Source organism: Neoarius graeffei, chromosome 11 (assembly GCF_027579695.1).
Source record: "Neoarius graeffei isolate fNeoGra1 chromosome 11, fNeoGra1.pri, whole genome shotgun sequence".
Lineage (NCBI taxonomy): Eukaryota > Metazoa > Chordata > Actinopteri > Siluriformes > Ariidae > Neoarius > Neoarius graeffei.
The window spans coordinates 78,703,555-78,717,526 of NC_083579.1; positions in this window are offsets into that span (position 1 = coordinate 78,703,555).

Here is a 13,972-nt window from a genome sequence, read left to right on the forward strand (position 1 = left end):
AGGCTTATCTCTGAGCAGTGTAGTGGTGCTTAACCACAAGTCTGCTGGTCAGTGAAATAGAGAGGCTAGTCTGAGTGGAGGCATCAAGAGGGGACTCGACTAAGTGGGAAAAAAACGAGGGCGTCTGAATGGAGACTTCATTCCAGTCCCAGTAGTTTACATCAGTTGCACTTAAGTTTCCATCAATGAAGAGTTTATAACATCAACGAAACTGACTTCATGTTAAAACTGTTAATGTTATAGTCATGCTGTCTGTTGTTGCCCAAATGAGGATGGGTTCCCTTTTGAGTCTGGTTCCTCTCGAGGTTTCTTCCTCATGTCGTCTGAGGGAGTTTTTCCTCGCCACCATCACTACAGGCCTGCTCATTGGGGATAGATTAGGGATAAAATTAGCTCATGTTTTAATTTATTCAAATTCTGTAAAGCTGCTTTGCGACAATGTCTACTGTTAAAAGCGCTATACAAATAGACTTGACTTGACATCAGCAGTCCAGTTATATTAGCAGACTAAAGAGTGAACATTGGCAGGAGCCCTTTTTATACAGATATTCCGTAATATTGCTGTAAAGAAGGCACCTCAATATTCCAGTTTTAGTGATTTACAAATAAAGCTAGCATGAAGCCATGCCAGTGTTTGTTTTTACGTTGCGAGCTGGCATTATACAACCAGAGGCGTGATGTGTCGCAACGGAGCACTGGTGTCTTGGGTGACGCATCTGTGCATTGGAAATATGAATATCCTGGGCATATATTTAAAACAACAGTGGGTCAACAAAGTGTTGAGTTGCTTTTGTTAGCCGTGCACATTTATATCACTCTTCAAACACAAGCAACGTTGCTGAGCATCACATGTCACATGTAATCACTTCTGTTAAACAAATTATGTTTAAGGGAAGTCACAGCCTCAGTATAAAGGCAATAACATGTTTGGGTCCTTTTGCTGAGCTGACTTTTCAGGAAAAAAAAACCCTCTGTCATGGAAAACTGTGCTGGCAAATGGAGAGGAGAGAGAGCGAAAGGAGTGGAGAGACTCCTGCAAGCCAAATGTTTGTGCGATTAGAACTATGTTGAGGAGAAAGTGAAGAGAAGTAGGAAGTGATATGTTGAGACAGAAAGGCACGTGGACCTTAGACAATGTACGGTAGATGGAGACGTTTGAATTCATGCTGGTTTTGGAAAGAAGAATGTCAATGTCAAAAAATGTCATACCCCTGTCCTGCCATGCCAGCTGTCCCTTTTACATCAACATCGATTCTGGCTCTCTTACTACCAATCTTTCTGGCTCAGAGGCAGAACAATACAGACTCCCCATTTTGCATTCGGACATTTTATACAGAACGTGAGGCGGAATAAAGGAGTAAGATTTCTGCCCTGAACAGGCTGTGACCAAGGGGCTAACGACTAAATAGCATCTCTACTATGTTAGTCGTACTTAGACGAATCCCTGAGGAAGACCTAACTAGGTAGATATGCAAGAGCTGCCCCTGTGTGCATGTTAGCAGAACCGAACCCTTTAATGGACAATATTCACACTTCAAGCTATACTGCCTTCCAGATTTTTCAAGTGTAGGTCATAAAAATAATTTTCCCCGACACCCAATTATTTTTGTTCAGTGGACTGAAAGCTACTGAATTTGAATCATAGACTTCCAATTTTATTTGTTTTTTTAAAATAGAACAATTAATGAATTCAGAACCATGTGGCTCTAAATTCTCCACTATTTTTTCCTGCTTCACCATGACCCAATTCAAGATACTACGTCATGCATCACGTGGTGGGCTTTCCCCGTTTCAAGGCATTGTGGGATACAAATTTGAAACAGGAGAGAAAAATGGAGGACATGAGTGTGCGAATGAAACGTGAAAGAGCGACTACAGTAACGGAAAGAAAGCAAGAAGAAAAGACATTATGTTATATACAAAGGAAAAGAAACGCAGGACCAAACTAATAAATATGGGCGCTCAGCGAGCACCTCGGTGTGATCAGCTGTTCGTTTAGCGACAGAATGATGGAACTGTCAGTGCACGCTCAAAGGGAAACCTGTAGATGGCAGTAATGCAACACTGTGGATGCCAGCTGCCGTAAAACCCAAAAGAAGAAGAAGAAGGTAAACCTGCGCATGCGCACACGGACTTCCTCTGTCTGCTTGACTGCACCAAGCGAGCGATTTCATGCACATTATTTGCTTTAATCCCCTCAAATTAAATAACTTCCCAGCCACAGAATGGCCTGGGTTTTTTTTGTTTGTTTGTTTTGTTGTTTTGTTGTGTTTTAAGAGATTACAGAATAAACATATATCACAATGACTGAATTTCAGACGGAACTAAATTTAACTGATTTTATGAAATCAAAAGGCTGTCTAGCTTCAAGGATAGTAAATTTAGAACTGTTTTGAGAAGAATATAAGATATAAATCCCCTCCAAATCACTTCTTCTGATTGATCTTGCTGTCCAGACTCAATGTATTATGCAGCTTTACAAACTTTCTCCATAAAATCCCCAATTTTTTTCTTTTGTACGAAACTCCAGTGAACATAACAACAACAACAAAAAAAGCTGAATCATACAAAAGTCCTTAACTGCATCAATTTTCTCTTAATTATATTTCAGGTATAATATTTTGTCTTTTTATTTTAAGATGATGTGGGTGGTGTTGTGGTTAAAGCTCTCACCTCACAGCAAGATGGTTTCAGGTTTGAAGCTGACAGGGGGCCTTTCTGCATGGAATTTGTATGTGGTATGTATGGGTTTCCTCTGGGTGCTTCAGTTTCCCCTACAGTTCAAAGACATACCAGTTACAGTGGTGCTTGAAAGTTTGTGAACCCTTTAGAATTTTCTATATTTCTGCATAAATATGACCTAAAACATCATCAGATTTTCACACAAGTCCTAAAAGTAGATAAAGAGAACCCAGTTAAACAAATCAGACAAAAATATTATACTTGGTCATTTATTTATTGAGGAACATGATCCAATATTACATATCTGTGAGTGGCAAAAGTATGTGAACCTCTAGGATTAGCAGTTAATTTGAAGGTGAAATTAGAGTCAGGTGTTTTCAATCAATGGGATGACAATCAGGTGTGAGTGGGCACCCTGTTTTATTTAAAGAACAGGGATCTATCAAAGTCTGATCTTCACAACACATGTTTGTGGAAGTGTCTCATGGCACGAACAAAGGAGATTTCTGAGGACCTCAGAAAAAGCATTGTTGATACTCATCAGGCTGGAAAAGGTTACAAAACCATCTCTAAAGAGTTTGGACTCCACCAATCCACAGTCAGACAGATTGTGTACAAATGGAGGAAATTCAAGACCATTGTTACCCTCCCCAGGAGTGGTCGACCAACAAAGATCACTCCAAGAGCAAGGCACGTAATAGTCAGCGAGGTCACAAAGGACCCCAGGGTAACTTCTAAGCAACTGAAGGCCTCTCTCACATTGGCTAATGTTAATGTTCATGAGTCCACCATCAGGAGAACACTGAACAACAATGGTGCATGGCAGGGTTGCAAGGGGAAAGCCACTGCTCTCCAAAAAGAACATTGCTGCTCATCTGCAGTTTGCTAAAGATCACGTGGACAAGCCAGAAGGCTATTGGAAGAATGTTTTGTGGACGGATGAGACCAAAATAGAACTTTTTGGTTTAAACGAGAAAAGTTATGTTTGGAGAAAGAAAAACACTGCATTCCAGCATAAGAACCTTATCCCATCTGTGAAGCATGGTGGTGGTAGTATCATGGTTTGGGCCTGTTTTGCTGCATCTGGGCCAGGACGGTTTGCCATCACTGATGGAACAATGAATTCTGAATTATACCAGCGAATTCTAAAGGAAAATGTCAGGACATCTGTCCATGAACTGAATCTCAAGAGAAGGTGGGTCATGCAGCAAGACAATGACCCTAAGGACACAAGTCGTTCTACCAAAGAATGGTTAAAGAAGAATAAAGTTAATGTTTTGGAATGGCCAAGTCAAAGTCCTGACCTTAATCCAATCGAAATGTTGTGGAAGGACCTGAAGCGAGCAGTTCATGTGAGGAAACCCACCAACATCCCAGAGTTGAAGCTGTTCTGTATGGAGGAATGGGCTAAAATTCCTCCAAGCCAGTGTGCAGGACTGATCAACAGTTACCGGAAATGTTTAGTTGCAGTTATTGCTGCACAAGGGGGTCACACCAGATACTGAAAGCAAAGGTTCACATACTTTTGCCGCTCATGGATATGTAATATTGGATCATTTTCCTCAATAAATAAATGAACAAGTATGATATTTTTGTCTCATTTGTTTAACTGGGTTCTCTTCATCTACTTTTAGGACTTGTGTGAAAATCTGATGATGTTTTAGGTCATATTTATGCAGAAATATAGAAAATTCTAAAGGGTTCACAAACTTTCAAGCACCACTGTAGGTAAAATACCCAGCCACTGGGGTTGTGCATACTTAGTGCCCATCCCAAGCCCAGATAGATTGGGAAAGGTTGTGGCATCTGGTGTAAAACCTGTGCCAAAATGTGGCAACTCCTAACGGGAACACCCGGAAGAAGATTTTATCCTTTTATTTATTCATGGCATACCTGCACATGGACAATCCATTTACTTTTTAATTAAAGTACATGATATTTCAGGCGGCACGGTGGTGTAGTGGTTAGCTCTGTCGCCTCACAGCAAGAAGGTCCGGGTTTGAGCCCCGTGGCCAGCGAGGGCCTTTCTGTGCGGAGTTTGCATGTTGTCCGCGTGGGTTTCCTCCGGGTGCTCCGGTTTCCCCCACAGTCCATAGACATGCAGGTTAGGTTAACTGGTGACTCTAAATTGACCGTAGGTGTGAATGTGAGTGTGAATGGTTGTCTGTGTCGCCCTGTGATGACCTGGCAACTTGTCCAGGGTGTACCCCGCCTTTCGCCCGTAGTCAGCTGGGATAGGCTCCAGCTTGCCTGCGACCCTGTAGAACAGGATAAAGCGGCTACAGATAATGAGATGAGATGAGACATGATATTTCAAAGTGATAAAAAAAATCTGACAAAATTTTATGTTATAAAGAACCTGGATATGTTTAAAAATATTACCTACTTGAAAGGGGTAATGCGCTACATCCATCCAGTATTGTTTATCCTGTATAGGGTCACAGGCAAGCTGGAGCCTATCCCAGCTGACTATAAGTGAGAATTATAGCGGGGTACACCCTGGACAAGTCGCCAGGTCATTGCAGGGCTGACACACAGAGACAAACAACCATTCACACTCACATTCACACCTATGGTCAATTTAGAGTCACCAATTTTCCTAACCTGCATGTCTTTGGACTGTGGGGGAAACCGGAGCACCCGGAGGAAACCCACACGGGCACGGGAAGAACATGCAAACTCCGCACAGAAAGGCCCTCGCCGGCCACTGGGCTCGAACCCAGAACCTTCTTACTGTGAGGCAACAGTCCTAACTACTACCCCACCGTGTTGCCATCATGTACTACGTGACTAGGTAAAAGACGTGCACTAACAGTACAAAAGTTACAGTTTCATACGGCAGATTCTACCGTAACTGGATCCATGAACCACTTGCCCACAAAATAAGAAATTTTTCTTGTCCTTTTTTCAGTGAGGTAATATTTTCAAGATTGAAAATATGGTATTTGGTCTTCTAAAACAGCACGTCATTTAAAAATACACTGAGTATATCAATAAAAGATTTTTAAAGAATAAAGTTCTATTTCTTTGACATATCTGACAGACATAACTCCCATTTTAAAAATCACTTTCATTATCCCTGTTGCTATCGTCAGTGAATTTCTGTCAGATGACCTGACGATAGACTCGGCCATTATGGATCTTTGGTAGTTATTGTGTGGAAGCAGGCTTTATCATTTTTGGGTGTCAACAGATAGAGTTGAAATAGATTAACAGCGAAAAAACTATTTCGTTCACGAGACAAGCCCACAGTTATTTTTAAAAAAATGCTATCATCAGTCTGTCAGTCTAATGCACCTGATGATGGCAAAATTCAAGCCCTCACCACGCACATGTTGACTGACGCAAAGAGGAAATTCTACTGCGCATGATTTTTGTGACAACAGACATTTACAGTGGTGCTTGAAAGTTTGTGAACCCTGTAGAATTTCCTATATTTCTGCATAAATATGACCTAAAACATCATCAGATTTTCACACAAGTCCTAAAAGTAGATAAAGAGAACCCAGTTAAACAAATGAGACAAAAATATTATACTTGGTCACTTATTTATTGAGGAAAATGATCCAATATTACATATCTGTGAGTGGCAAAAGTATGTGAACCTCTAGGATTAGCAGTTAATTTGAAGGTGAAATTAAAGTCAGGTGTTTTAATTCAATGGGATGACAATCAGGTGTGAGTGGGCAACCTGTTTTATTTAAAGAACAGGGATCTATCAAAGTCTGATCTTCACAACACATGTTTGTGGAAGTGTATCATGGCACGAACAAAGGAGATTTCTGAGGACCTCAGAAAAAGTGTTGTTGATGCTCATCAGGCTGGAAAAGGTTACAAAACCATCTCTAAAGAGTTTGGACTCCACCAATCCACAGTCAGACAGATTGTGTACAAATGGAGGAAATTCAAGACCATTGTTACCCTCCCCAGGAGTGGTCAACCAACAAAGATCACTCCATGAGCAAGGCATGTAATAGTCGGCGAGGTCACAAAGGACCCCAGGGTAACTTCTAAGCAACTGAAGGCCTCTCTCACATTGGCTAATGTTAAAGTCCATGAGTCCACCATCAGGAGAACACTGAACAACAATGGTGTGTATGGCAGGGTTGCAAGGAGAAAGCCACTGCTCTCCAAAAAGAACATTGCTGCTCATCTGCAGTTTGCTAAAGATCATGTGGACAAGCCAGAAGGCTATTGGAAAATGTTTTGTGGACAAATGAGATCAAAATAGAACTTTTTGGTTTCAATGAGAAGTGTTATGTTTGGAGAAAGGAAAGCACTGCATTCCAACATAAGAACCTTATCCCTTCTGTGAAACATGGTAGTGGTAGTATCACGGTTTGGGCCTGTTTTGCTGCGTCTGGGCCAGGATGGTTTGCCATCATTGTTTGAACAAGGAATTCTGAATTATACCAGCAAATTCTAAAGGAAAATATCAGGACATCTGTCCATGAACTAAATCTCAAGAGAAGGTGAGTCATGCAGCAAGACAGCAACCCTAAGCATACAAGTCGTTCTACCAAAGAATGGTTAAAGAAGAATAAAGTGAATGTTTTGGAATGGCCAAGTCAAAGTCCTGACCTTAATCCAATGGAAATGTTGTGGAAGGACCTGAAGTGAGCAGTTCATGTGAGGAAACCCACCAACATCCCAGAGTTGAAGCTGTTCTGTACGGAGGAACGGGCTAAAATTCCTCCAAGCCGGTGTGCAGGACTGATCAACAGTTACCGGAAATGTTTAGTTGCAGTTATTGCTGCACAAGGGGGTCACACCAGATACTGAAAGCAAAGGTTCACATACTTTTGCCACTCACAGATACGTAATATTGGATCATTTTCCTCAATAAATAAATGACCAAGTATAATATTTTTATCTCATTTGTTTAACTGGGTTCTCTTTATCTACTTTTAGGACTTGTGTGAAAATCCGATGATGTTTTAGGTCATATTTATGCAGAAATATAGAAAATTCTAAAGGGTTCACAAACTTTCAAGCACCACTGTACTTCTGGGCAAGACTTGGAGTTCTGACCAGGGCTTTGAACCGGAATTTTTTTCCTATTGGTTCGTTCCGAACAGAAACGGAATTTTAACGTTTCCGGTTTTGGGTTCCACCATTAAATAGACGTTCCCGAACCGGTTAGAACAAAAAAATTTCATTCCCAGAATGGTTAATTACGTTCCCTGTCAGCTATTTAACAAATGGCTATAAAATTATGTCTCTGTCTCATCCAGCTTAAGCCAAATGTAGGCTAATTCTATTACAACCTTCATTAAATAAGACAAGAAATAATTCAAAACAATTATTATTTCAAATATTTGGATTCAAAGATTTGGATTCTCAGTACGTCTTCCCATCTACACAAACAGAAAAAGTGCCAAAAATGAAAGATAATTCGTTTAGTGTGTTACCAAAGGCTAGTCAGGCCCTATAGAGGGCTACCACATGACGTCACCGCGCCGCGAGATTTTGTTAGGCGCCATATTGGAAGTACACATCTATGCAAGTACATACATTCATAACAAACTACAGCTGAAATGTAGCCAGGGCCGGTTCTGCCCTAATCTGGACCCGGGTGCAACATCGCGCACCCCCCCCCCCCCCCAAAAAAAAAACAGTCTAAATCAGGACAACCATCACATAACTATAACTATAAACATTTTATATCAACTATTTTAACTAAATGGGCTATAATAAATAAGACTGCAGGCAGCCATGGTGGGCTGCCTCAGAAAAGTAACCATTTGTCCTACCTTAAAACTCGTTTTGCTTTTTTGTATTTTCGACCCTCCGTTTATTTTCTTTCCTTTTCTGAAAACCCAATTTGTGTCCAGACATTTTGTTCTGCTACCAACGAACTAACTCGTCAGGTCTCGTCTCTCGAGCCCGCGATGATTCCCGTGGGAAGGGCAACAACTGATACATTTTTACAAACAGCCAATAAACAGCCAATAGGGAGGTTGCATCGTTCAGGTTCTTCTTTGCTCAGACACTCAGTAATGCACTTACTCACTAGTAGTCCACCTTCCCGCTCTCTCCATTCAATCAGCGACCGTCACACAGGAAGTGAACCCCAGCGGGTCATAGAAACTTGCGCAGGAGAAGAATGACTATTTGTAGGCTACAGAAACTTTGAGGAACGAAATAAAAACCGGTATTAACCGGTTACCATTATTTTTAATAAGCGTTTCTGTTCCAGAACATAAAAAATAATAAAGTTTCTGGTTTCGTTTCTGTTCCATGTGAAATAGAAAAAGTTCCCGGTTTTCGTTTTCGTTCCTTGAACCGGTTCAAAGCCCTGATTCTGACAGCTAGATTTCATCAAATAAATCAAGGTAAGATTTTCAGTCAGCTATCCTGACGATAGAAATTTTTGACGATAGAAACATTGAGAGGGCGGCACGGTGGTGTAGTGGTTAGCGCTGTCGCCTCACAGCAAGAAGGTCCTGGGTTCGAGCCCCGGGGCCGGCGAGGGCCTTTCTGTGTGGAGTTTGCATGTTCTCCCCGTGTCCGCGTGGGTTTCCTCCAGGTGCTCCGGTTTCCCCCACAGTCCAAAAACATGCAGGTTAGGTTAACTGGTGACTCTAAATTGACCATAGGTGTGAATGTGAGTGTGAATGGTTGTCTGTGTCTATGTGTCAGCCCTGTGATGACCTGGCGACTTGTCCAGGGTGTACCCCGCCTTTTGCCCGTAGTCAGCTGGGATAGGCTCCAGCTTGCCTGCGACCCTGTAGAAGGATAAAGCGGCTAGAGATAATGAGATGAGATGAGATGAGAAACATTGAGAATATTTGTGCATTCATATTTAAATTTTTCTGGAGGAAAACTATCGTAAGTTGAGATAAATCAGAGCCACTTGCGACCCTTTCAGCCGACAGGCCATTTCAATGTGTTATTTCCCCGCGAAAGTGACACCGTCGTGTCTTTTGTCACTGTTCTGACAATTATTGTTGATATTTCAATTTTGAAAATAAATTTTATCTTTTTTATTTCAATATTTTATTTTATTATTTGGTTCAAGTGATGAGGTATTTAATATTATTACTAAATTTGTCAGATTAATAATGTAAGAAACAGTTTTGTTGCTATTGTCATCTAGAATGTCTGTCAGAATATGATGGTAGACGTTAGTTTGTCTGTCAGATTTTGATGATAGAAACCGATGTGTTTCTATTGTCATTTAGCACGTCTGTCATGTCAGGCTTTTATTAATTAGTTACCAGGACTACTGTCCTAAAATTTACTGTGAATGTCCAAGACCCCAAATGCTACTAGAAAAACTTAATAGAATGATCAAAATAATCAATTCAGCAATTTAAGGAGACGGGACTTAACTGGCCTCTGTTATGGTAGAATCTGCCATACTTTTTTTTGAGAGTGTAATCAGACGATTCTTAGCTATTCACAGACAGCACAGAGAGTGATGCCTGACAGGATTTGAGTGCAAACGAGGAAACACAACTGAACCTAGCAGCCACAGAGTTCCAAATGGACCCAGAAAGTCTGAAAAATGATGCTCAGCACAGCTGAATCGAAGACTGAAGATGATCAGAGATAACAGGAATCTTTTGTCAGATTGGAGGAAATGGTACCTGGCGCTCTTACAGTCGCCTCAAGCTGTTCCAGGGATAGCGCCATACGGTGTAAATGAGGTTCAGTGCATCCAGGGCGAGAACAAACAGGGAAATATGTTTGCATGACAACAGTATTTCGAGCAAAATCTAAGTTATATAGTAACTTTGTGGCCCAATATCCAGGTGATATTCATCTTGCCGAGTGGTTAGGAAGGCTGAAACAGAACCACTATTTCTACTCTGATTGTTTGTTCATCTCAGCTGCTGTACAAAGTAAGCTTCATAATATAGGTTCTTGAAAAAGGAGTCAGAATTTAGAACTGTATAGTCTATGTTTATTTGTTGGCTGAGTATTGTTAGTTTAGTAGATGCATAGGCTATCTATTTTGTTAAATCTTTGTGGGGTGCTCAAGGGGTTTGCTGGTGATATCCCATTGCATTCATAGAAATGGAAAAAAAATGCTCATTCCAGATGGTGATATAGACCCCTTCGCAGTAAACATCATTCATACGTAAGAGGAAATTGCGCGTGCAGCCTGGACTCAAAAAAGACTCAGCGATGCCTAGTTGTTGTGTTGTCGGATGTCAGAATCGTAGCAGTGATGGGGTTAAAATGTACAGAATTCCAGCAGGATCTCACCCATTCCAAAAAAATCGCCGACGTCTATGACTACAAGCCATCAAACGTGTAGACTGGGATGAAAGCACCATCAAAAATGCGCGGGTTTGCAGCGCCCACTTCATCACAGGTAAGATCAGGCTATTTATTAAATCTTTCTTTTTTATTCTTTCTAGTCTTCGTTTATTGATGTAGCAAAATACTTTGGTAACGTTTGTCTGATTAGCTGGGCCATAGTTACACAATGTAATGAATATTGTTAGCATGTTAACTTAGCTTTGCATGCAATTTTGTTTGTAGGAGAGATCTCGCTTGACTCAAGCAGTCCAGATTTTGTGCCGTCATTATTTGTGTATGCCAAAAATCACAATTTTAAAGCAAGGATGGAAAGGTAAAATTGTGTGCCCTCACTCTAAATGCCAACTTACGTTGACTGCTCTAACCTAGCTCCCACCCCGTTCAGTTTCATTTCTGCTCTCTGCCTCTCGCTTTTTACGCAGCTCTGATTTCTCTTAGCTGCACTCTTTACACTATCATTCCTTTCATGCCATTCCCTCCTGCAAATTGCTGTTTAGTGTTGGGATTTGCTGTTGTAGCTAAAGCCACATTGCCATCACATCACTGGCATAATTTGATTAAAACAAAATGAATATGAATGTCCCATTGTTAATCAAGTTGTACATGCCCGCACATAACAATCATATGCGTCTAAAGACTTGTAGGCACGAAGTTTTTCGTGGGTGTACACTGAAGTCTTGTCAATAAGGTACAAGTATATATCTGGCCATTGTATACCAGGGAACTTACTAACATCGTCCGTCCACTCTTTAATTAAATACGGATCCGGTAGGCGATGTCCACTTGTTAGAGTTAACTTATTTATGTAGCATTCTCGATCTTGTAACGACAATTGTTTTGCATAATCTGACAGCTCATAATGCCGGTCTATGGGCAGCGCCATTGTTTCTGAGTCCAGGCTGCGCGCGCATCCTGGCAACAGTCGGTTTGTTTACAAACATGCGAAGGGGTCTATTCTCTGTCCTGGGGGTGGCATGGTGGTATAGTGGTTAGCACTGTCATCTCACAGAAAGAAGGTTCTGGGTTTGAGCCCAGTGGCTAACGGGGGCCCTTCTGTATGGAGTTTGCATGTTCTCCCTATGTCTACGTGGGTTTCCTCCAGGTGCTCTGGTTTCATCCACAGTCCAAAGACATGCAGTTACGTTAACTGGCTACTCAATATTGCTCAAAGGTGTGAATGTTTGGTTATCTGGGAAGCTATGACCTAATGGGTAAAGATGCAGCTTTGGAACCAAATGGTTGCCAGTTTGATTCCCTGGGCCAGCAGGAATGGCTGAAGTGCTTTTGAGCAAGGCACCAAACCCTCAACTGCTACCCAGGCTGCTCTGGGTATATTGTATGTTACTGTAGATCAGCGCGTCTGCTAAATGCCAGTTTGATGCCAATCTCAAGCCTGGAAAATGTGATGCTGAAGGGGTTTGTTTGTTTACTCAGCACATATGGTAGACATCCATGATATCAACATTTTACACTTTCAGTATATATTCAGTAGCGTGATGTAAAACGATAAGCCAAGTGATTAACTACACCATCACCTCTTTGTATACAGATGATAACCAAAAATATGTCTTAATACATCCACTTGCTTTGTTGGAGGAGGGTATGTTTTCGCCTCCATTTGTTACTTATGAAAATTGGAGATTTTTGCAAGTGTGTTGATCTGTCCATTTGTCCGTTTGTTTGTTGGTGCTCATCATTTTGAAGTACACCCCCCTGGTCCAAAGGCAGCCTGCAACAACTAGCTCCATCAGGAGGTGGTCCCCTGAAATGGAAGATGCCCTCAGAAACTGTTATGACACCACAGACTGGGATGTGCTGCTTAGCCCACACTGTGAGGACATAGAGGGGCTGACACACTGTCTGATGGATTACCTCACCTTCTGTGCAGACGTGGTCTCCCCCGCTAAGACTGTACCCTAATAACAAGCCATGGGTAACACAGGAACTCAAAGCTGTCCTCAACAGGAAGAAGGCTGCCTTCAGGAGCAGGGACAGGGAGGCAATGAAAGCAGCACAGCAGGAGGTGAAACGCTGCATGAGGGAAGCTAAGGACAGCTACAGGAGAAAGGTGGAGCAGAAACTGAAGGAGAATAGCATGAGGGAGGTCTGGGAAGGTGTGAAAACCATCACAGGCCACAAAATAAAGACCAGAGTCATAGGGGGGACAGTGGAAAGGGTGAACGAGCTGAATGACTTCTTCAACCGGTTCAACCAGCCCACGTCCCCCCACCCTCCCCCTCACTGCAGCCATCTCTCCTTCTTCCCTCAATGCACCTCCCCTCAGTCATCGCAGCAGCCCCCTCCTCTTCCTCACCCACCTCAACACAGACTCCTCCATGCATCACTGCAGACCAGGTCAGAGGTCAACTAAGGAAGCTTCACCCCAGTTCAGCAGCAGGCCCGGGCAAGGTGTGTCCCCGACTACAGAAGACCCGTGCTGCTGAACTGGGTGAACCACTCCAACGCATCTTCAACCTCAGCCTGCAGCTGGGGAGAGTGCCCACCCTCTGGAAGACATCAAGCATCATTCCAGTTCCCAAGAAGAACCGGCCCAGCGAGCTGAACGACTCCCAACTGATGGCACTCACTTCACATCTGATGAAGACATTGGAGCGGCTCTTCCTCTGCCTCCTCAGACCCCAGGTGCAACACACCCAGGACTGTCTGCAGTTTGCATACCAGACAGGTGTTAGTGTGGAAGATGCCATCCTCTGCTCCACCGAACCCACCTCGCATCTGGATAAGGGAAATGGCACAGTGAGGATCCTCTTCTTGGACTTCTTGAGTGCCTTCAACACCATCCAGCCCCTTATGCTTCAGGACAAACTGAACAGGATGCGAGTGGACCCCTGCCTGGTCACCTGGATCTCCAGCTATCTCACCGACAGGCCACAGTATGTCAGGCTGAAGGACATCACATCTGACACTGTGATTAGCAGCACCGGAGCACCCCAGGGCACAGTGCTGGCCCCTCTTCTCTTCATCCTGTACACCGTAAACTTCTGCTACAACTCAGAGC